Source organism: Pantherophis guttatus, chromosome 5 (assembly GCF_059756535.1).
Source record: "Pantherophis guttatus breed Tessera chromosome 5, ASM5975653v1, whole genome shotgun sequence".
Lineage (NCBI taxonomy): Eukaryota > Metazoa > Chordata > Lepidosauria > Squamata > Colubridae > Pantherophis > Pantherophis guttatus.
In genome coordinates this window covers 83,023,191-83,045,340 of record NC_142067.1, presented here as the reverse complement: position 1 = coordinate 83,045,340, position 22,150 = coordinate 83,023,191, and the positions used below count along the sequence as shown (strand labels likewise).

At 46.2% G+C, this 22,150-nt stretch overlaps 1 pseudogene; it reads right to left on the bottom strand.

The window, feature by feature from the left end:
- Positions 1-19,721: 19,721 nt before the first annotated feature.
- LOC148113489 (uncharacterized) lies at positions 19,722-20,843 on the bottom strand (annotated as a pseudogene).
- Between the last annotated feature and the right edge of the window lie 1,307 nt (positions 20,844-22,150).

Genomic DNA, 22,150 nt, shown 5'->3' with positions numbered 1-22,150 from the left:
ACTAAAAATATTATCTTTATACTTCTTGCTGTTTTCTTCAATGGTATTCTTTTTCTTTTCTTTTCTATTTTATACTTTGTTTAATAAAAGAAGCTCCATGAACTACATGTTCTTAAATCTTTGTGATGTAAAATAGAGCAACCGTGATTGGACTGAACAAAGGGCTTATGTAACAAATGTCCAAGCAATTTTAAAAATATTGATTGAAGTCTAGTTGGGGAATGTACATTCATTGTAACAGAAATCAATGAGGTTTGTAGGAGTATTTAACTTTATGTGACTAAACACCATTATGTTTTTGTAGATATAAGTAGATATATTTGTCTATAAGGTTTTTATTTCAGTCAAGTGGACCAGTTGCAGATCTTTTGGGATTGGAAGGTTCTGATGAAAATGACTCTGAGGTTCTTAGTCTATTGCAAATACTGACAATATGGGGCTGTCTTTGAAGACTACAGGTATTCCTTGACTTACAACTGTTCATTTGGTGACAGTTCAAAGTTACAACAGCACTGAAAAAAGTGACTTATGACCATTTTTCACGTGACCATTGTAGCATCTCCATGATCAAATTATTAAAATTCAGACACTTGGCAACTGGCATGTGTTTGTGACAGTTGCAATGTTTCAGGGTCATATGATCCCCTTTTGCAACCTTCTGACAAGCAAAGTCAATGGAGAGGCCAGATTCACTTAACAACCATGTTACTAACGTAAGAACTACAGTGATTCACTTAATAACTGTGGCAAGAAAAGTCATAAAATGGAGTAAAATTCATTTAACAAATGTTTTACTTAGCAACAGAAATTTTGGGCTCAATTGTAGTCGTACGTTAAGGACTACCTGTACAGAGAACATACGATTGGTCTCAAATGCAGCAGCTGCCAGGGTTCCGACCAATGCCTTAATTAAATTATGAGCCTCGAGCCAAGCTTCAAAAGAAATCCAGTTATTAACTGTCTATTAACTAGAGATTCTAGATTTAACAGTTATAATTTTTATGCTTCAGTAACTGTATTGGCTGCCAATTTGTTTATAGGTGAAATTCAAAGTACTGGTTATCACATAAAAACTACTATGTGACCAAGTAAGTTTGTTGTATCCTGGGCATTTTTTCAACTAGAGCTGAGGACAAGGTTTGAAGATGAGGCAAAAGCCCAACAGGTGGAGGGGGAGTTAAAGCAGATGGGATGGCCAGTGAAGGAATATATTCGAGAGTTCTGGAGGGTTACAGGGAGGCTGGCCAGAATGGATGCTCATCTACCACTTCAAAGAGGGCCTCAACAGAGGCCTATGACAGGCTTGCACATACCGAGGCCTCCCTAATCAGCTGCAAGAGTGGTACCGGGCCACCACAGAACTGGATGTGGAACTGCAGGCCTGCAGGCCAAGAAGCAATACTGAAGAGAGAACACGAAAGAGCCAAGAGAGATGATTGGCCAGAGGTGATTGGCCTCAGCCACACCCACCAGTGCTCCCAAAGACCAACCCAAGCTCCCATCCAGTGCTTCTGATCCAGGGCACCGAGCAACTGAATGCTTGGTGGCCACACCCAAATCAAAAGAAGGGCCAACAGCACAGGCAAAGCTGGAAAAATCACCATGGAAGCCACCAGAGAAGTCCACGTTGAGATGCCAGGGTGTCAAGGTCCCCTCTTCCCCACCCGAGGGGGAGGGAACTCCAGCTGAAGGAGACTAGTCACCTGCCTTGTATGACAGCAAAGCTGAGGGAGAAAGAGACCTGATGGTGAGTAGAGCCATCCACCCTTCCATAATCCCCATGAGAAACATGGCACCCAAATTGGGAGCTCGGGGGACTTCGAGGCCCTAATAGACTCAGGCTGCACCCGATGCTTAATAAGCCTGCCCACAGTGCTGAGGCTGGGAATCCAGGCAAGGAGGCTATCCAGGGGCTTTGGGCGCACATGCACACATTTGCACGCATGCATGTGCTTTGGGCACTCAGCCCAGAAAAGATTAGCCATCACTGCACTAAGCTATCCAAATGCGAGTTCCATCAGACCTGGCTGGAGTACCTGGGTTATTGAGTATCAAGCAAAGGGGTGGAAATGGATCCAGGGAAGATGAAATCCATTTTAGAATGGCAAGCCCCTCAAACCCATAAACAACTATAAAGCTTTTTGAGGTTCACTAACTTCTATAGGCAATTCATCCCATCTTTGCAAGAATGACCTTACCAATCACAGAGCTGCTGAAAACAGGGAAAACCAGGACTAAAGCCCAGCTAAGCTAGCCATTCCAATGGACAATGGAATATCAACAGGAATTTGAAACTTTGAAAAGGCTATTTGGAAAGGAACCGGTTCTGAAGAACCCCGATCCTGAGAAACCCTTCGTGATCCAAGCTGAAGCCAGCGACATGGCCATAGGGGCCATCCTCCTCCAGAGAAATTGGGGAGGGGGGACCTGCAACCATGCGCTTACACCTCCCAAAAACTCACTGACACAGAGAGATGCTGAGCCATATGGGAAAAGGAGGCTTTTGCGGTCCAGTGATCACGATTGATCTGGCAACACCTCCTGGAAGGGAGTAAAGTACCATTTGAAGTGTGCACTGATTATAAAAATTTGGAGGCACTTAAAACTCCTTGCAAACACTCTGAAGCAGGTTCAGTGGGCGCAGTACTTCAACCAATTTAACTTCACCTTGAAATACCTTCTGGGAGGAAAAAAAATCCTGGCTGATGCCCTCTTGAGAATGCCCAAGTACAAGAGCACTCAGGAGGAGGTAGTTAATGCAATTATTCCCCTTCCCCAGAAAGAGGCCCAGGTGACCACACGACAATGGGCCACACAACAACTGACCACACCAGAGGAGGAACTGATCCAGAAACTCAAAATCAAGTTTCAAAGTGACCCCTGGTTCAAGGAACACCCACAGTTCTTGACCATTAAGGACAAGCTGGCCTGGAAGGGGACTAAACTATACATCCCTAACAGCTTGTGGATGGAGGTCCTATGAAGGAGCCATGACCAGGGGTGGGATTCAGCCAGTTTGAACCAGTTCAGGCAAACCAGATGCTAATTTTACATCTGGTTCACTGAACTGGTAGTTGCAAAGACTGGCTGGCCCCGCCTACCCACCCCACCCCTCCCAGGAGTCTCCACGTGGCCTGTTTTGGATGCCAGGTAAGTGCAGCGCCCATACTGAGCTCTGGGAGGGCGAAAAACAGGCCTCCTGAAAGTTCCAGAAGTCTGGAAATGGGCCCATTTCTGGCCTCTGGAGGGCCTCTGGAGCCTGAGGGAGGCCATTTTCACCCTCCTGGAGGCTTGAGAAAAGCCGCCAGAGCCTGGGGAGTGTGAAAAACAGGCCTCCAAGAAGTTCTGGAAGTCTGGAAATAGGCCCATATCCAGCCTCCGGATGGCCTCCGGAGGGCCTCCGGAGCCCGGGGAGGCCATTTTCGCCCTCCCAAAGGCTCGAGTTAAGTCTCACCCTGCTGTGGTGCAGGAGGCCAAGTAGGCCACGCCCACCATGGCCATGCTCACCCAGCAACTGGACAGAGAACCAGTTGCTAAAATTTTTGAATCCCACCTCTAGCCATGACACCAGGTAAGCAGGGCTCTTTGGGTTCCTAAAAACCCTGCACCAGGTTAGGAGACAGTTCTAGTGGCCAAGGATGAAAAAGGACATTGAGAGTTATGTAAAGAGTTGTGCAACCTGTGCACCAATGAAGAAAAGACCAGGAAAGGCCCCTGGGTTGTTACAGCAAGTAGTCAAGCCCTGGGAAGAGATCATGATGGACTTCATAGTCAAGCTGCCCCAAAGTAGAGGGAATACCATGATTTGGATAGTGATCGACCTATTTTTCAAGCAAGCTCATTTCATCGCCTGGGGTCCTATGCAGAATTATTTCAGATCAGGGGGTCCAATTCATGGCTAAGTTCTGGAGGGAGTTCTTAAAGTCCATTGGGTCCTCTAGGGGGCTTAGTTCAGCTTTCCATACAATTACCAATTGGGTGGTGGAGAGGACTAATGCCACAGTGGAGCAGTACCTAAGGAGTTATGTCAACTACCAGCAGACTAATTGGACAGGACTACTGCATTTTGCTGTACGTCCAAAAACGCAGTGCACAGGAGCACTGGGCTTGTTATGTAAATAGGTTTGTTTGGCGGGAAGTTTGAATTAACTGACCCTCAGCTGATTGGCTGACCACCACAGCTGCAAGGTATATAAAGGGAGCTGTTTCCCTAGGTCAGTCGCTGGGTTCTCACCCTAATAAACAGAGCTGTTGCCACTCACTGCCTGGCTTGCTGCGTCCTTATTCACCCAATTTAACATTGGCGACGAAGGTGGGATTTTGAGGCCAGAAGCCAAGGAAAGAGCTGAAGCCACAACCGAAAAGAGCTGAAACCACGTTCCGAGAGAGAAGTGGAACGCCCGACCACAGAATCCAGCCAGGCGAGTGAGCGGAGCACAGAAGAATCGCGAACAATGTCTGCCTACACCCCGCCAGTGCCTTTCAACCCCAAGGAGGAGAAGTGGGGGTCCTACATGTCCCGGTTCGAGTGTTTCATGGTGGCCAACGACCTGCAAGGACTACCGGACGTGAGGAAGAAGGCTCTGTTCCTGAGCCACTGTGGACCACGAGTGTTCGACACAACCGAAGCCCTGGCGGAGCCGAACTCGGTCCACACCATATCATGGTCAACGCTGCAGACCCTGCTGAAAGACCACTATGCCCCAACGCCTTTCAAGTACGTCCAGTGGTACGAGTTCCGGCAAAGGCTGCAGCAGAACGGCGAGTTGATCAGCAAGTACATCACTGCCCTGCGTAAGGCCACAAACCAGTGCAAGTATCGAGACCTACATGAGATGCTCCTAGAGCAACTAATCTGCGGAGTGAGAGACGGCCGGCTACAACGGAGGCTACTTGCGAGATTGAACCTGACCCTGCACATCGCCCTAGATGAAGCAAGAGCACAAGAGTCATCCGTAAAGGCCGCCAAGGGACTGCAAGGGACCATCCATGGCTGGACAGCGCAGAGGTTGGCGACCGTACACAGTGAAGCCGTGAGCACTGAGAGCGAAGGGGAGTCTGAGGAGGAAGTCTACCGCACAGAGCAGTCCAGGCCAGATCAACGAGGACCCAGAGACAACTGCGCCAGTTGCAGAGGCCCCCACCCCCAACACAACTGCAAGTTCTGGGATGCGATCTGCTGGTTCTGCGAGAAAAAGGGGCACATCGCTCGAGTCTGCAGAGCCAAGCAAGCAAAGGGCCACAAACCACGTGGCCAAACCAGCCAATCCAAGATGGCGCTGTGCCAGAGAACCAATAAAGATGGTGGAAGCCAGAAGGGCGCGAAAATCAAAGACATAGAGGCCTACACCATCTGCATCAGCCAGAACTGCACATCCTCCGGCGAGAAGACCTACACCACAGTCGAGATCGAGGGTCATGAGTGCCAGATGGAGATCGACACGGGATCCCCCATATCCATCATGTCATGGGCCAACCTCAAGAAAGCCATCCCCAGCGCACACAAGTGGCAGCTCCAACCACAGTGACGCCGGCTTAAAGACTACCAAGGGAACTGCATCCCACTCGAAGGAATAGGTGAGTTCCAGGTACGATACGGGGGAGTTCAGCGAGAGACTCCCTCTCACCATCGTCAGCGGCAAGCTCCCAAGCCTCCTGGGCATGGACTGGTTTCGAGCCCTGGGCATTGGATTCACTGGAGTGAGGAACATCCAGAGCACCCTGAGGGATGACCTGATGCAGGAGTTCCACGACGTGTTCGACAAAAGGCTTGGCAAGTATGTGGGGACCCCTATTTCGTTCAATCTCGACCCCAACGTTGCCCCAATCCGTTTAAAGCCTAGGAGGGTGCCATTCGCCCTAAAGCCCAAGATAGACATTGAGCTGGACAAACTAATAAAGCAAGGGGTGCTTGTGCCAGTCGACCACGCCAAATGGGAGACCCCAATTGTGACACCCGTGAAACCGGACGGGTCAGTGCGCATATGCGCCTATTATAAATGCACAATTAATAAGGCCCTGCAACAGAGTGCCTATCCAGTCCCAATTGTGCACCACCTCCTGCATTCCCTGGGCCCCGGCAAGATCTTCGCCAAACTAGATCTTGCGCAGGCGTACCAGCAGCTACCAGTAGATGGCGCTACCGCGGAAGGACAGACTATTGTAACACATAGAGGCGCCTTCAAGTGTAGGCGCCTACAATTTGGAGTCAGCATAGCCCCCGGACTTTTCCAAAGTACAATGGAGAGGCTGCTTGAAGGGATCCCCGGGGTGGTTCCCTATTTCGATGATATACTCATCACGGCGGAAGACGAGCAACAACTGGGAGGGAGGCTGAGAACGGTCTTAGAAAAATTCAGAAATGCTGGACTCTGGGTCAAACGCAACAAATGCATGATCACTGTCCCCTCCGTAGAGTTCCTGGGGTACCGAGTAGATGGCACTGGCATACACCCCACTGAGAGTAAAATCAGGACAATCCTAGAGGCCCCCACCCCTAAAGACAAGGCGGAATTACAGGCGTTCCTGGGACTGCTTAACTTTTATGCTATCTTCTTAAAGGACAAGGCAACAGTGGCTGAACCCCTACACAGAGTGTTAGCCAAGAAGTCCACATGGACATGGGGGAAGGCCGAGGACAGGGCGTTTGCAAACATCAAGAAATTGCTATCAGCCGAGAGTTTCTTGATCCAATACAACTCAACGCTTCCCCTTGTCTTAGTCTGTGATGCCTCTCCTTTCGGTGTGGGAGCCATCCTGAGCCATAGACTCCCGCCCATCGCCTACTACTCCCGAACTCTGTCAACCGCCGAGAGGAATTACAGTCAGCTTGACAAAGAGGCCCTCGCTGCCGTCTCGGGAGTAAAGAAGTTCCACGAGTACCTGTTTGGGAGGGACTTCGACCTGATTACCGACCATCGCCCGCTCCTGGGTCTCCTCGCGGGAGACCGACCAACACCGGCAGCCCTATCGCCCAGGATGACACGCTGGGCCATCTGCCTCGCAGCCTACTCCTATCGCCTGGTACATCGACCAGGGGCGGACATGAGAAACGCCGACGCACTCAGCCGCTGCCCACTACCAGACAAGCTGGACGACCCCACACCCAGCATCCCCATCCTGTTGATAGACGTTTTGGACTCGGGGCCCATCACATCAGCAGAGGTAGCCAGAGCCTCCAACAAAGACCACGTGATCTGGACGGTCGCAAGTTGGGTGATGAGGGGGTGGCCGGAAAAGACTGGGAGTGGGGAATTCAAACAGTACGTGAGCAAACGGGATGAACTAACAATGCAAGGGGTGTGCTTGCTATGGGGCGAATGGGTTATTGTTCCCTTGTGCCTAAGGGAAAAAGTCTTAATACTGTTGCATGAGGGGCACCCTGGGATTGTACGGATGAAGGGACTAGCCAGGAGCTATGTCTGGTGGCCCAACATGGACACAGACATTACCGAGTGGGTGGGGAGATGCCAGCCCTGCCAAGAGTCTAGGCCAGATCCACCGACAGCACCGGTGAGGGAGTGGGAAAGACCCAAGGGGCCCTGGTCCAGGATCCACATAGATTTTGTGGGGCCGTTTCACGGGCAGACCTTCATGGTCATAGTAGATGCCTTTTCCAAGTGGCTGGAAATTAAGCTCATGAAGGCCACTACCACCGATGCAGTTATTAGGGAGCTGAGGCAGTTATTCGCTACCCATGGGTTACCGGACATCTTAGTGTCAGACAATGGGCCCCAATTCACGGCCACACAGTTTAAAGGGTATTTAGCGGAGTTGGGGGTCAGACACGTCTTCTCAGCCCCGTTCCATCCGGCTAGTAATGGACAGGCTGAGAGATTCATAAGAACGGCCAAAGAGGCCCTCTCACGCCTAGGCCCCGGGGACTGGCAGGAAAGAATAGATCGGTTCCTAACAGCCCAGCACTCCATGCCTTGTACAGCAACAGGCTGAAGCCCAGCAGAACTACTCATGAGGAGGAATCTCCGAGGGGTACTGGATAGGCTAAATCCCAATTATTCCCCCGAGGTTTTCAAGGGGGCGGGGAAAGGAAACTCAGGGAGTTCACCATAGGGACTCCAGTCCACGCCAGAAACTATGGGAAGGGCCCACTCTGGGAAGCAGGGACAATCACGGAGATCACGGGGCCCAAATCGTACAGGGTAGACATGGGGGACGGGAGAGTTTGGTGCAGGCACATAGACCAACTGAGAAGGCGAATCACAACAGATGCCGAGGAAAACTTCAACGAACCGCTCCCTGACTACCAGCCAGAACAACAAACTAAGTCAAGCCCGAGTGCAGCGAAGGACTTAGCTGACGATCCTGGCATCCGGAGCCACCCCAGCGAGGAGTTCCCGCCAGCCGGAGAAGTCGCCACCCACGAAGAGATCTTGGAGGTTCCATTGGCGGAGCAGGGAGAAACAGGGAGTCCCTCCGACCTGCTCGACGACGCCCCTCCGACTGAACTGCACAGGTCGATCAGGCTACGTACATGCCCTGGTCACCAGAGAGACTTTGTATGTAAATAAAACCCAAAGTGACTTTTGGGAGGGGAGGAGTGTTATGTAAATAGGTTTGTTTGGCGGGAAGTTTGAATTAACTGACCCTCAGCTGATTGGCTGACCACCACAGCTGCAAGGTATATAAAGGGAGCTGTTTCCCTAGGTCAGTCGCTGGGTTCTCACCCTAATAAACAGAGCTGTTGTCACTCACTGCCTGGCTTGCTGCGTCCTCATTCACCCAACTTAACAGGGCTTACCACCTTCAAGGTGGTCAATGGGGTAGACTACATCCCCATGCCAGAATACCCCCAGGAGCCTCCCTTTTCTATTAGTCTAATGGACTGGGTTGATTCATTGCAGAATTTGTGAAGGAATGTAAGGTGGGCACTGGCAGAAGCCTAGAAAGAGCAGGCTGATAAGAAATGAGCACTGGCAAAAGCAACATAAGCCTACAAAGAGCAGGCTGATAAGAAACAGAAGCCTACAAAGAGCAGGCTGATAAGCAGGGTCCACAGACACCCTTCCAGGTGGGGGAGGAGATTTATCTCTCCACAAAGTACTTAAGGCTAAAATTGCCCTCAAAAAACTAGATCCTAAGTTCTTGGGGCAATTCATCATCATAAAGGTAATCAATCCAGTTACTGTGGAACTAAAACTTCCCCACCTTTTGGAGAAGGTGCACCCAGTGTTCCACAATAGCTTGTTAAAACCAGTAGTTGGCTCTACATTGAGACTGATAGCTTCAGTGGCACCAAAGCCCATAATGATGGAAGGGGAGACCCATTATGAAGTAAAGTGGATTTTAGATTCTAGGCTTTATAAGGGGCAGTTACAATATTTAGTGCAATGGAAAGGATATCCTTTATCAGAGGCCACCTGGGTTAAGAGCACCAACATGAGAGCAGACAGGCTAGCAAAGAAATTCCATGATAAGAACCCTCAAAAACCCAAAGCATCAATAAATGGGGAGGGGATGACTGAAAGGGGTTTAATTGCTGTTTGTGATTCATATCTTACAGATGCTCTTTTCCACTTAACAGGAGCCGACTGTCAACTCTCGAAACAACTCTAGCTGAAGCCAAATTTTCCTTGCTTGGTTTCTTAGTTGCCATACTTATTGGGGGCAGGGGGACTTATGGAATGTAGAATGTTTTCCTCCAATGTGCCAGACATAACAACGATAAGGCCAACATGCCCTAGCAACAGCAGGAAGAAGTGCTGAGAAGTTCATCATCTGCTTGGTTGGCTAATGTGATCTGTGACACAAGGGGGGGTGGACAGTATCTATTCTTTAATTATACCAAAAATGTGGGAACTATTCGGTGTTGGCTTCACCTTTGACTGTGCTGATATGATGTGCCCAATAAACAGGATTTTTGAGGAAGCCAAGGCCTTGGAGTCTTGAATTGGTTGGGAGCATTACTTGGAACCATAACACTTTACTTGTTTCTTCTTAAAGTGAAACTTCCAAACTGTCCTTCTCAAATAATCTATTTCAATAATGGGGAGGGTTGTGTAAGAAGTTTTATGTTTTTAAACATTAACATTTATGAAGGGTTCTTGTCCTCTTTGACCTTGGTTGTTTTCTTGCAGATGTTTCATTATCCAAAGTATCCAAAGCTTGTTTGACAGTTCCTTGATTGGGGTATTGTTTACTTCTTGAGTATTGGTCTGATGTTAATCTTGGTGTTAATCTCTGCTCATCTGGGTGTTGATTGCTGGTGGGGGAGGTTTCTTGGTCTTTTTGTTCCTTTTTGGGCTTGTAGATCTGTTTTGAATAGAATGAAGATGCTATTTATGTCTATGTGCCTACTGATGGATGATTTGTCTGTGTGCCAGGCTTCTAGGAATTCTCTAGCATTTTTGGGCTTGGCTTAGTCTAGAATGGTCACAGTTTTCCAGTTGAAGCTATTATTAAGTCTGTCCATATCTTGTGAAATTAAAGAGTTTTCATCATGTCTTCTGATTACTAGTTGGTGTTCATGAATGTGCTCTCCAGTCTTCTGCCTATTTGTCCTACATAGTGGCTGTTGCAGTCCTTACATTGTATGTTGTAGATGACTCCTGTTTTTAATTCTGGAACTGCTGGATTTTTTTAGTGAATTTAATTCTTTAAATATCTTGTTGATAGTGCTGGGTCTGTTGTCTAGTTGGTTCTTTTTTTATTATGGTATAGGTGTCATCTACATACCTGATCCATATTTTCAGGAGTCCTGAATATGGATCAGATATGTAGATGACACTTTCACCATAATAAAAAAGGACCAACTAATTAAGGGAGAAGCTAGAGGTGAAATTGTTGGGCTTATTATTCCCTTTTAGAATTACATACTTTTACCAAACTTCGAATAATATTATGTTCTTTTACATTTTTATCCTTATTTTTATCTCTATAGCAAGATTATAATGGTATAACCTATAGTATAGACAGAAATGTACTTTTAGATTTGCAAGAGTCTGTTAATGCATTCTTACAATAAAGTAGAGCTAGTTCTTCTGACCATGCTTCTTCTTTGGACGACCTTGCAAAATTGACATCAAGGGCTTGGCCAGCGACACGGCGAAACGACACGAACTTTGGGGCTCCAGTGTGAGCACCGATATTTCAGTTGTTTTGGGGGTCCACAATGGACCATAGCTGACCCATAGGGACGGTGAAGAAAGGGGGCACAGGCTGGTGTGGACAGGGAAGCCACAAATTCCCTGTAGGTGACTCTACAGCTGGGAAGACAGCCATTGAGAGCTGTTGCAAAGCCAGGGCGGTCACGCATGAAGAAAAGGAAAGAGGAAACGAGGCACAACATCTGAGTGAGGAGGAAATTTCTGTCTTGGAAACAAGACCTCTATTTTTAACAGACACCCTGAACTTAAAAAGAAAAGAATTAGAAGTGAAGAGAAATGGCAAGAGTGAAAGGGGAGGAAGTGGATATCCAGCTACCTCCCCATTTCCAGGCTAACGGCAAAAGAGCAATGGCCATAAATAAAAGCTAATTTTCTCCCAAAGGGAGAAAGGGGGGTGGGGGTAAAAGGGAAAAAGTGAGATTATTATAAAGATAGAGGAGAAGAGATAGAGGAAGGAAGAGAAGGGGAGGAGAAGAAGAAAAGTTGTGGCAAAATAAAGAAGGATAAATGGTAAAAGAGCAGCCCCAAACAATTAAACATTAAAGTTAAAAGATAAGATGAATGAAAAATGATGGATAAATGACTGTACAGCTAAATATGTTTATGAGAAACAAAAATAAAAACTTTTTTGGAAAAAAAACAAAATTGACATCAATCTTGCTAGTCTGAAAGTACATTCTCCTCCCCCCCACCCTTGATTTTATAGACTGAAAAACTAGAGAGGAATCCTTCTCAGACATTTGCCATGTTAACATTTCTGCTGCAGGCTAACCTGGCTCTTAACTGACCATTGCCCTACCTGCCCGTCCTCTCCCCAATGTCTCCTGAAATTCATGCCCATATTCCATTACAATCTGGTTGTTAGATAGCTTATTCAGCTAAATATCTTGGTTTGCATATGAGAGACAACAGTCAAGAAATGTACCAAAATAAATATGTGAAATTGCCCTGCAACCAGAAGCAAACATCCATGTCCCTAATCAATGTCATTTTGTCACTGAAGCATCAATGATCATGCAGACAGCAAGAAAATGGAAAAGACTGCTCACACATTGGATCATTAAAACACAGGCTCAACTTTGGGATGGTGATGAGATGAACATGCCTTCAGGACATGTCCTTAAAGGACTGTTAGCAAAGTGTTTTCAAGCCACCATTAGTGGGCACAGGTGGATGAGTTCAATATCACCCTTTTCATTGACATATGATTTGTCAGCAAGAAGAACATATTGCTATCCATTAGTAAACACACTCTGAGCATAAATTTTCTAAAAATCATCATTAGAAAGCCTTACAGTGTCCACATTCACTCATGATGTTGAATATAAAAATTGCCTTACTACCAACATTGCTCACTGAAACAATCCTGTCTGCTCTGGCTCACACAAATAAAGATGTGCACCTGTCACTCACAGAAATGAAGTTGCGTGCATGCACATGCCTGCCCCTCACACAAAACCATTCCCTCCCCCGCCCCCGCTGGGCCACTAACCTAGAAAGGTTGGGGAACGTTGGACTAGACAATTGAAAATGACTTGCCTTCAACATTCTGTGAAGGAGTGAAGTGCAGTGAGATGCTGGGAAGCCCCTCTAGGGATCCTGGAGCAGTTAGAGGATCAAGCAGGTTTGTTATGATGGGAAACATGAGATATGGCTAAACATGTGGAGTAGGCCATTATTACAGAAGAATGAGTAGCAATTTAGCATTGTTTCCTCTTATTTCAGAATCTTTGTCTCACTGGGCTCAATTACTCCGTAAAAATATAATGATTGCATACATTTATTGATTCACAACTTGAACACTGTTGTTCCTGTATTTCAGCACAAATAGAGATACACATTGCCAAAAAACAAGTTTTTTCAAGCTAATATAAGCAGAAAACTTAATTAAATTAATAATTAGTGTCCAGGTGTCTTGTAGCTTTTTGATTACAGAAAGAACTCCCAGTATAGAAAAGATAGCAAGAAAAGTAGCTGGCAAAATGCAGCAGGTTTTGTATGTCCAATGTACCCTTCCTACACGCAACCCGTTATGCCCATGTGACACCCCTCCTGCGCGAGCTGCACTGGCTCCCGGTGGTCTTCCGGGTGCGATTCAAGGTGTTGGTTACCACCTTTAAAGCGCTCCATGGCATAGGACCCGGGTACCTCCGAGACCGTCTTCTGCCACCAATAGCCTCCCACCGACCAGTTCGTTCCCACAGAGAGGGTCTCCTCAGGGTGCCATCAGCCAAGTTATGTCGGCTGGCGACGCCCAGGGGGAGGGCCTTCTCTGTGGGAGCCCCAGCCCTGTGGAATGAACTGCCCCCGGAAATTCGTAAGATCTCCGACCTCCGGGTGTTTCGCTGCGCATTGAAGACCCTGTTGTTCCGCCAGGCCGGACTATCAACACAATAGTTTTAAATTGGGGTATTTAAATTTATTGGGGTTTTAAATTTGAGCCACTTATTTAATTATTTTAAATTTTATATCATTGTTTTGTCTGTGTTTTTAAATAGGCTGTACACCGCCCTGAGTCCTTCGGGAGAAGGGCGGTATAGAAATAAAATTATTATTATTATTATTATTATTATTATTATTATTATTATTATTATTATTATTATTATTATTATTATTATTGTTATTATTATTATTATTATTATTATTATCTTCCAACCACACATCTCCACTTTTGAGTCCATGATGCTAAACTGCTGGTGCTGTTAAATACCAAGATCACCTTAATAAAACCATATTTGTTCACCACAGATGTCCAGAGCATGAGATAGCCTGTTAGGATTTTCCACCCAGGCCCCTGATGTATTCAAATGGATTTCAGAGGGTGCTTGGGGATTTCCCATCTGGTCCAGTGCTACTGGAATCAGGTCAAGCACTTGAGTCAGTTGATGATCAGAGCATTCAATAAAATTGATCCCAAACAGCCTCTTGGAAGCCTGCAGATTCTTTTATCAACTAATTCAGTAGCAGAAATGATACCTAAGTAGTCATGTAGAAAGATCAAAGACTGTTTAAGCAAGCATAGATAGAACTCATGTTCAAGGGTATCTAGGTTAATAAAGGCAGTGAGAAAACTTGAAAAATACACAGTAATGATGATCAGACACTATATATCCACAATGGAAGCTTAACCAAACGCACACTGTGCATGCACGCATGTGCAGTATGCATTTGGTGTGCATTGTATATGTGCACATGTGCATTTGGTGTGCATTGCACATGCATGTGCAGCATGCATTTTGTGCACACTCTGCATGCTTGTGCACTTTGCATGCGCACACACATGTGTTTGGCACATAGCGCGCATGCGCAAGCAGCAAGCCAGTGGCAACCCGCAGAGGATTTCACCACTGTCCCAGTTCCTATTGAATTAACACCAGTGCATATGGCTATTATTGGTATTCTATAAAGAAATAAAACAGCTATTTATAAAAGAAATGAAGCAGTTAGATTTCTCCCCCAGTTCCCCTAATATATTGGTGGCTATTGTCCATGGTCCTGTTTTGCTTTTTCTTTACTAGAGAAGGATGAGCATGAAAAGGTAATTGGTCATTATGATGCATTTGGACAAAAAAAAATGCTGGTAAAGTCATCTAGAATTGCCAAAATTTTAACTACTCATGGGCAGAGTCCTATGTGCCAGCTGGGGCAGCATGCAGCATCACTATATGAAACTAATTCCAGCATTTGGACTTGGATAGAGTGCTTTGTCTCTGTCACCTAGATTCATGTTCCTCTTTAGTGGAAGGGATTGTTCTAGTTCCTTGTAAAGAAAGAAGAGAGCAATGTGGAACAGTGATCAGTGTTTTGGATTATGAACAGGGAATCCCAGGTTCTAATTCATTCTCTTCAATGGAAGCTCAGTGGAAGTTTTTGTATCAGTTGTTCTTTTTTAGCCAACCTAGGTTCAGTTACTCAGTCCAACAATTGCACAGGTTGTGTTTGTAGGAAAAATTGTGTGAGTAAGAAAACAGAAAGTATTAAGTACTAAATATACATAAATACTAATAGATCCTCTGTGGGTTATAAATATTTATTGGCCTGTCTCAACCTTCCTTATTAAGGAATATTTTGAAAAGATGGTGTATCCTAGCTATAGAATATCTTAGCAGAAATGAGTTACAGTATCTGGATTTAATTCAGTCAGGTTTTTTTTAAAAAAAATAGGGTACCAAATGGTATTGATTGTTCTAGTGAATTATCTTTTGAGGAGAATTGGAGGAAGTGCATCCCTCCCTGTTCTCCTTGATCTCCAGTGTTATTCAACATTATATGATCATAGTACCCTTCTGGATCACCTGCAAGCAATGAGATTGGAGGCATTGCTTTACAGTGGCTCCACTCCTTCCTTGGCAGATAGTTTTAGTTGGGTTAAAGGGGGAACAAAGGTCAAATTAATTGTATTCCCTTGTAGTCAAAAGTCAGAGATCCATTTTCTCTCTGTGTGTGTACTTTACAACCTCTGGAACTCACTGGAAGCAGTCATTAGTGGGTCCTAATAATATTCAATTATTATTAATGTTATTTTTAACAATATTTTTCTTCATTTTTCTATATATCTAATTAGAAGGGTCAACTGTTCTAAATATGGATGCCTTGCATTCCCCTAATTCAGTTTCCAATTCAGGTTTCATTATTTTTCCATTTAACTCAAGTTACAATTCAAGTTACAGCACTGAAAAGCAACTTTAATATCAGTTTCTAGTCCTGTTCGTGATCTCATGTTAGGTATCTCAGAAGAATGAGTTTATGTTATCATTCACTCTGTTCATTTCCAATCTTTCACACACAATCTACCATTATCACGCAACTTTTTGATACACTATTGTAAAAGGTTTTCCTTCATCTGCTTCCTCAACTAAATCTATTATTTGAATTCTTGTCCCACTCTTGTCCTGGTGCTTCTCCTATCACGGCTCCACCTTCTTCCTAGGTTTTCTTTTCTCCTCTTACTTAATCCCCTGTTGTCTCTCCTCTATTGTTAATTTAATTAAATATTCTTATAATTATATTACGGGGATGATAATCTTACGGGGATGATAATCTTAAATAACTGCTTTTTTCCACAATAAAATTTAGTGGGGTAGAAATTGGTGTAATTAATGTTTGTATAGATATAGAAAATAAAAGAATACTATAAATCTGATTTATAGTCCATTTTATGATCTGTTAATACAGTCATAATTGTAACACCTATTGTAGTCACTCCATCTCAAATAATTGCAAAGAAGGAGAAAAAGAGCAGAAAGTGATAATTGAATTATTATTAGATTGTAGTATTTGTCTATACAATGACTTCCAATTTTTAGGTGTGGAGGAAATAGTTAATTTAGGAATGTGATAAAACTTTACAAAATAGAGGTGCATTCACAGAGTAGAGAAAGTTGCTCTAATTCACATTTTGTAACAGCTGAGATTTTTTTATGTAGCAGAAAAAAAAGTTGGTGACAATTTTAAATTCATCCCTTGCATGATGGATTTAGATAACTGCATAGAACAAAACTGGTCAAAAGCTTCTCACATTTTGGTATTTAAGTAAAATATTTAAGTAAAAGGAATGTTGTACTCACCTGAACATTCGTTCTATGTGTGTTGCATGAGAGTCCAAGCAATGGGTGATAACCTTGTCTGATTGGCCAGAAACTGAGTTGTAATTTGTTTAGTCATGCGGCCTCCTTACTGCTTAGCTCCAGTTTATTAACAATGATCTGGATCTGGAGAAGACGTAACCTGTAATGAGAAAAAACAGACTCTCCTGGACCCTGGACCCCCTTTGGAATTTTAGGGAGGGGTTGGACTCTCACGCAGCGCATATAGAATGAACGTTCAGGTGAGTACAATGTTCCTTCTCCTGTGTGCTGCTTAGAGAGTCCAAGCAATGGGATATGCCAAGCTAAATATCCCTAAGATGGGGAGTAGAAACCTCCAGAGTCCTGTTGACTGGAAGAACCTGCTGCAAGACCAGTCTCCCAAAGGCCACCTCTGCAGAGGCAAACATCTTGAGTTTTTAGTTTCTGATGAAGGGAGAAGGCGATGCCCAAGTGGCTGCCCTGCAGATCTCTAGTATAGAGGTCTGAGTAGCCCAAGCCACCGTTGTGGCTGCACTTCATGTAGAATGAGTCATAATGTGGCCTGGAATAGGTTGCGCCTGATGATAGTAAGCTAGAGAAATACAGGCCTTGAGCCAGCGACCGATGGTGGATGGAGTCACCTTCGTGCCCAGAGACCTGGGCTGAAAAATAACGCCTCTGTTTTCCTGAACGATGCCGTCCTGGAGATGTATATGCGCAGGCCTCTGCGTACATCTAAGGTGTGCCACCAGCATTCTCTGGGATGTTTGGGATTTGGACAAAAATCCAGTAAAATGACCTCCTAGGCCCAGTGGAACCAGGAGTTGATTTTCAGCACGAATGTCGGGTCCAGGCAGAGGATGACTTTGTCAGGATATATGATACACAAATCCTTCCATACTGAGAGAGCCACCAGTTCTGAAATTCTTTGAGCAGAAGTGATGGCGATGAGAAAGGTGACCTTAAATGTCAGAAGCCTGAGGCTGGCAGAACTCAACAGCTTGAATGGAGAGGATGTAAGTACCTGTAAGATGAGGGACAGATTCCAAGAAGGGTATATGTGAACAGGTGGAGGTCACAGATTGGAAACCCCTTTTAGAAAGCTACAAACCCTCGGGTGTTGAGAGAGGGTTGAAGCTCCATCGCAGGACAGAATAGTTGCCAAAGAATCTATTTGTCTACGGAGAGTATTAATCGCTAATCCTGCCTCTAACCCTTCCTGCAGGAAGGCCAATACCTGAGGTACAGAGGCCGATGTTGGGGCCAAAGGAATTCCATGTGAGTTGTATATGCGAGTTGTCGACAGACATCGGGAAGCAAGGATAGTAGAGATTACCTTCCTAGAAAATCGGTCCTTTTTCAGGCTCTCCCTTTCAAGTGCCAGACAGCCAGCTGAAACCATTGAGGTTCTGGGTGTTGCAAGGCCCCCTGGCTGAGGGAGATCCTGTCTGGAGGGATCCTCCAGGGAGATGATATTGATAGGGTCAATAGATCCGCGAACCAGGTCTATCTGGGCCAGTGAGGAGCTACGAGGAGAACCTCTATGCCTTCCTTCAGGATCTTCCTAATGACCCTCAGTATTAGAGGTATTGGGGGAAATGCGTATAATAGGCCCTGGGGCCATGGACAGCAGAGGGTGTCTGTCCCTTCAGCTCCTGGGGATCGGAATCTGGTGTAGAATCATGGAAGTTGTGCATTGACTGAACTGGCAAAAAGGTCTACTTGGGATGGGCTGAATTTGGTTGACAGCTGGAGGTACAGATCTGGATGAAGTTTCCATTCTGCCTGATCGATGGTCGTTCTGCTCAACCAATCTGCTTAGATGTTGGAGATCCCAGAGATGTCTTCTGCCTGCAGGGAGAACAAGCGTTTCTCCACCCACTGACCTATTGCAGCAGCCTCGCACAGCAGCGCCCTGGAGCGGGTGCCCCCCTGATGTTTCACGTATGCTTTGACTGTGACATTGTCCATCAGTAACAGCACGTGGTTCCCTGTCAGTTGATCTTGGAAATCAATTCCAGCCAGTTGATGTCTTTGAAGAGGTCGTTTGGAAACCATCGACCCTGGGTCACTCGAGATTGTAGATGAGTGCCCTACCTAAAAAGGCTGGTATCTGTGGTCAGGGTTAGATATCATTTTGTCTAACAATTGGGAAAGAAGCATCAATGGTACCCTTTTGAGGGTTCTGACTTGCCTGATGGTGGAGTGGATCCTGGAGCGATGTTCCTGGGAGAGGAAGACAAGGCTGGCCTGAGTGTCGATCCTTGCTCCCAGATGGACCAGGTTGGTGGAGGGGGTCATGTGACTCTTCTCCCAATTCACAGTGAATCCGTGGTCTTGGAGGGTTTGAACCATGATCTGGAGATCTACACACACCTGCTGAAGGGATGAGGACAGGACCAAAATGTCATCCAGATAACATAACAAACGTATGGGCTTTGTCCGCAAGTGAGCAGCCATCACGTCCAGAAGTTTTGTGACTACTCTGGGTGCGGACGAAAGCCTGAAGGGCAGAGCTTTGTATTGGTAATGTAGTCTTGTATAGGAGAACCTGAGGAATCTCCTGTGGGACGGTCTGATGGGCATGTGCAGATAAACCTCTTGTAAATCTATTGATCTCAAGAGATCTCCCTGTCTGATGCAACCCAGAATGGTGTGCAGGGATTGCATTTTGAAGCATTTGTACTTGATGTGTACATTCAGCTTCTTCAGAACTAGGATGGCTCTGCTTCCGCCCAACTTCTTTTGCACCAGAAAGAGTAACGAATAGAAGCTGAACCCCTGGTGTTGAAGAGGTACAGGCTCTATGGCCTGAATGGCCAGTAGATGCTGGATTTCGGATTCCATTAGAGAGCTCTTGGTGGGATCCCATGAGATGGAGCATTGGATGAACTGTCGAGGGGGTTTTGAACTGAACTCTAGGGTGAGACTGAGTGTTATTGTCTGTAATGCCCAGGCATCGGAGGTCGTGTGTCACCAGCAGGTTGCAAATCTGTCCAGGTGACCGCCTATGGGACACTTGTCAGGACAGTCATTTGTTCCGATGGTAAGGTCAGTAGCCAGCTCCCCAAAAGGGACATCTGGTCTGTGGCTGTCTGGAGCGATCCTGAAAGGAAGGAAGGTCCTGTGGCCTTTCCGCAGTTGGTAGGAAGGACCTTTGGTAGCCTGGGCTTTGAAACCCCATATCAGCTGCACGAAAGGGCTGTCTATGGTAAGGAAAACTGGTTTGTCTGTCTGCTCGCCTGTAGACATGGGGAAGAACCTTCCTCTTATCCTTACCCTATACCAAAACAAGGTCTAAGGCTTCCCCGAAGAGAGACCCACCCTTGAATAGAGACGCCACTCACCGCCATTTTGTTTTCATGGCAGCCTGCCAGTGCCTCAGCCATAATAGGCATCTGGAAGTGACATTGGATGCTAAGGCTCGTGAAGTAAACTTTGCTGAATTGAGGGTTGCATCTGCTGAATATTCTGCGGCAGCAATTAGCTTATTTATGTCCTGATGCAAGCTGATGTCTTCAGGGGATGCCCGGGACTGCATTTGATGAAGCCAGATTAGGGATGTCCTAGAGAAAAAGGACACCGCTGTGGCAAAATGAATGGCCCAGGTGGCTGCTTGGTGGGTCTTACGAGCAGCGAGCTCCATCCTTCAGTCCTCAGTTTTCAGGCCCTCAGCTGATTTGGAAGGAAGGATGTTAGATGAAGCCAAGCTGGCCATTGGAACATCCACGGTTGGAAGTTTGAGGAGCTCCTCAAGTTCTTGTTCCATTGTGTACATTTTCCGATCCATGCCACTAGGGGCAGAGATGGACTCGGGCTGATTCCACTGTCGCTATATGACATCAACAAAGAGCTTAGGCAATGAAACAGCCTCTTGCTCTGTGACAGGCTGGGAAAAAAGAAGAGCCATGGAATCTTGAGGGTCCAAAGATCCCTCAGGTTGCCTAATAAGCGCCCCCATATTAGCTGTTGTCTTTGCCTTATACAATAAGGTTTTAAACAGATCATGACGGAACAGACCCGTGGCAGCGGGCTTATCAGGGATGATCCTTTCATCCTCAGAAAGATTATGATCCGTCACATCCTCTTCTTCGCCCATAAGTGACATGTCACTTTGCTGTGAAGGTGAAGGAGAATGAGGGTCTAGAACCATGATGGCGAATCTATGTCACGGGTGCCACAGGTGGCACGCAGAGCCATATAGGTGGGCATGTGAGCTCAGCTCCGGCATGCATGTGTGCGCCAGCCAGCTGATTTTCAGGCCTTCTGGGCCCACCAGAAGTCAGGAAACACACTGTTTCCAGCCTCCGGAGGGCCTCTGGGGGAGGGAAAGGCCGTTTTTGCCCTCCCCATGCTCCTAGAAAGGCTCTGGAGCCTGGGGAGAGCAAAAAACGGGCCTACCGGGCCCACCGTGCCATCATGTGCCAAAAGTGGGGGGAGCCTGGGAGGGCACATAGAATTATGGATGTGGGCATGTGTGCGTGTGACCCCACCGCGCTCCCCCCGCTTTTGGCACGCAATGGCAAAAAGGTTAGCCATCACTGGTCTAGAATGTACTCTCTGTCAGAATGACCCACTGGTGGAATGGCCCTTGGATTCAGGTCTATCACTGGCAGCAGAGCTAAGAAACCCCTTTGCATAATGGCAGCATCAATGCCCTTTGTAATAGTTTTGGCAATCATATCACACAGGTCTTGTGACAGTGCAGTGTCTTGGCCTTCCTCCAGGTGGAGCCCTGCCGCGGTGGGCGTGAAAGTAGTGGAGGCACAGGAACCTCTGTGGTGATGAGAGGGTCCTGGCTCAGGGTTGGCTATCCCCAAAGGTACATCCATGTTTGTTGCCTGAATTTCCTGTCTGGTAATGAAGGCAGTAGGAGACCAACCAAACTGACTTGGCTGGGATTCCTGAATCAAAATTTCCTAGTTTAAGGAATCAGATACTTCCCTGCTACAGACAGGTGTAGAAGGCTCCTTGCCAGCCTCTGCCTGTTTTGGGGCCTTATCAAATTGCTTTTCTAATGCATGTTGTCACCTCATGGCATCTTTGTCAGATGCAGTTGAGGAGGAGGCTTGTACAGAGAGCTGGGATCTGGTAGAGGGCCCTTTAGACCTAGATTTCCCCTTTTTTGGAGCTGGAACCTCCAAGACATGATGCCCGAGGGAGGGAGAGGTGAGAAGATGATCTACTGTGAGATGCCATTTTGAGAAACACCAGGTAACTGTGAAACAGCAACAAAATCCCTTGTTAAATTACCTCTATTAATTGCTGCCAATTACTATTAAAATCAGCTCCCTGGTGTACGAAAACACCAGTATGGAGGGAAGTTTAGGGCTTCAGACAAGCCAAGCTGACACCATGGCTTGAAAGCGGATTAGAATAAAGGCTGTGGTGGGGGAGGGGAAAACAAAATGGCGCAAAACCTATACCAAGGCTTTTAAGCATGAAAAAACTACAGCAACC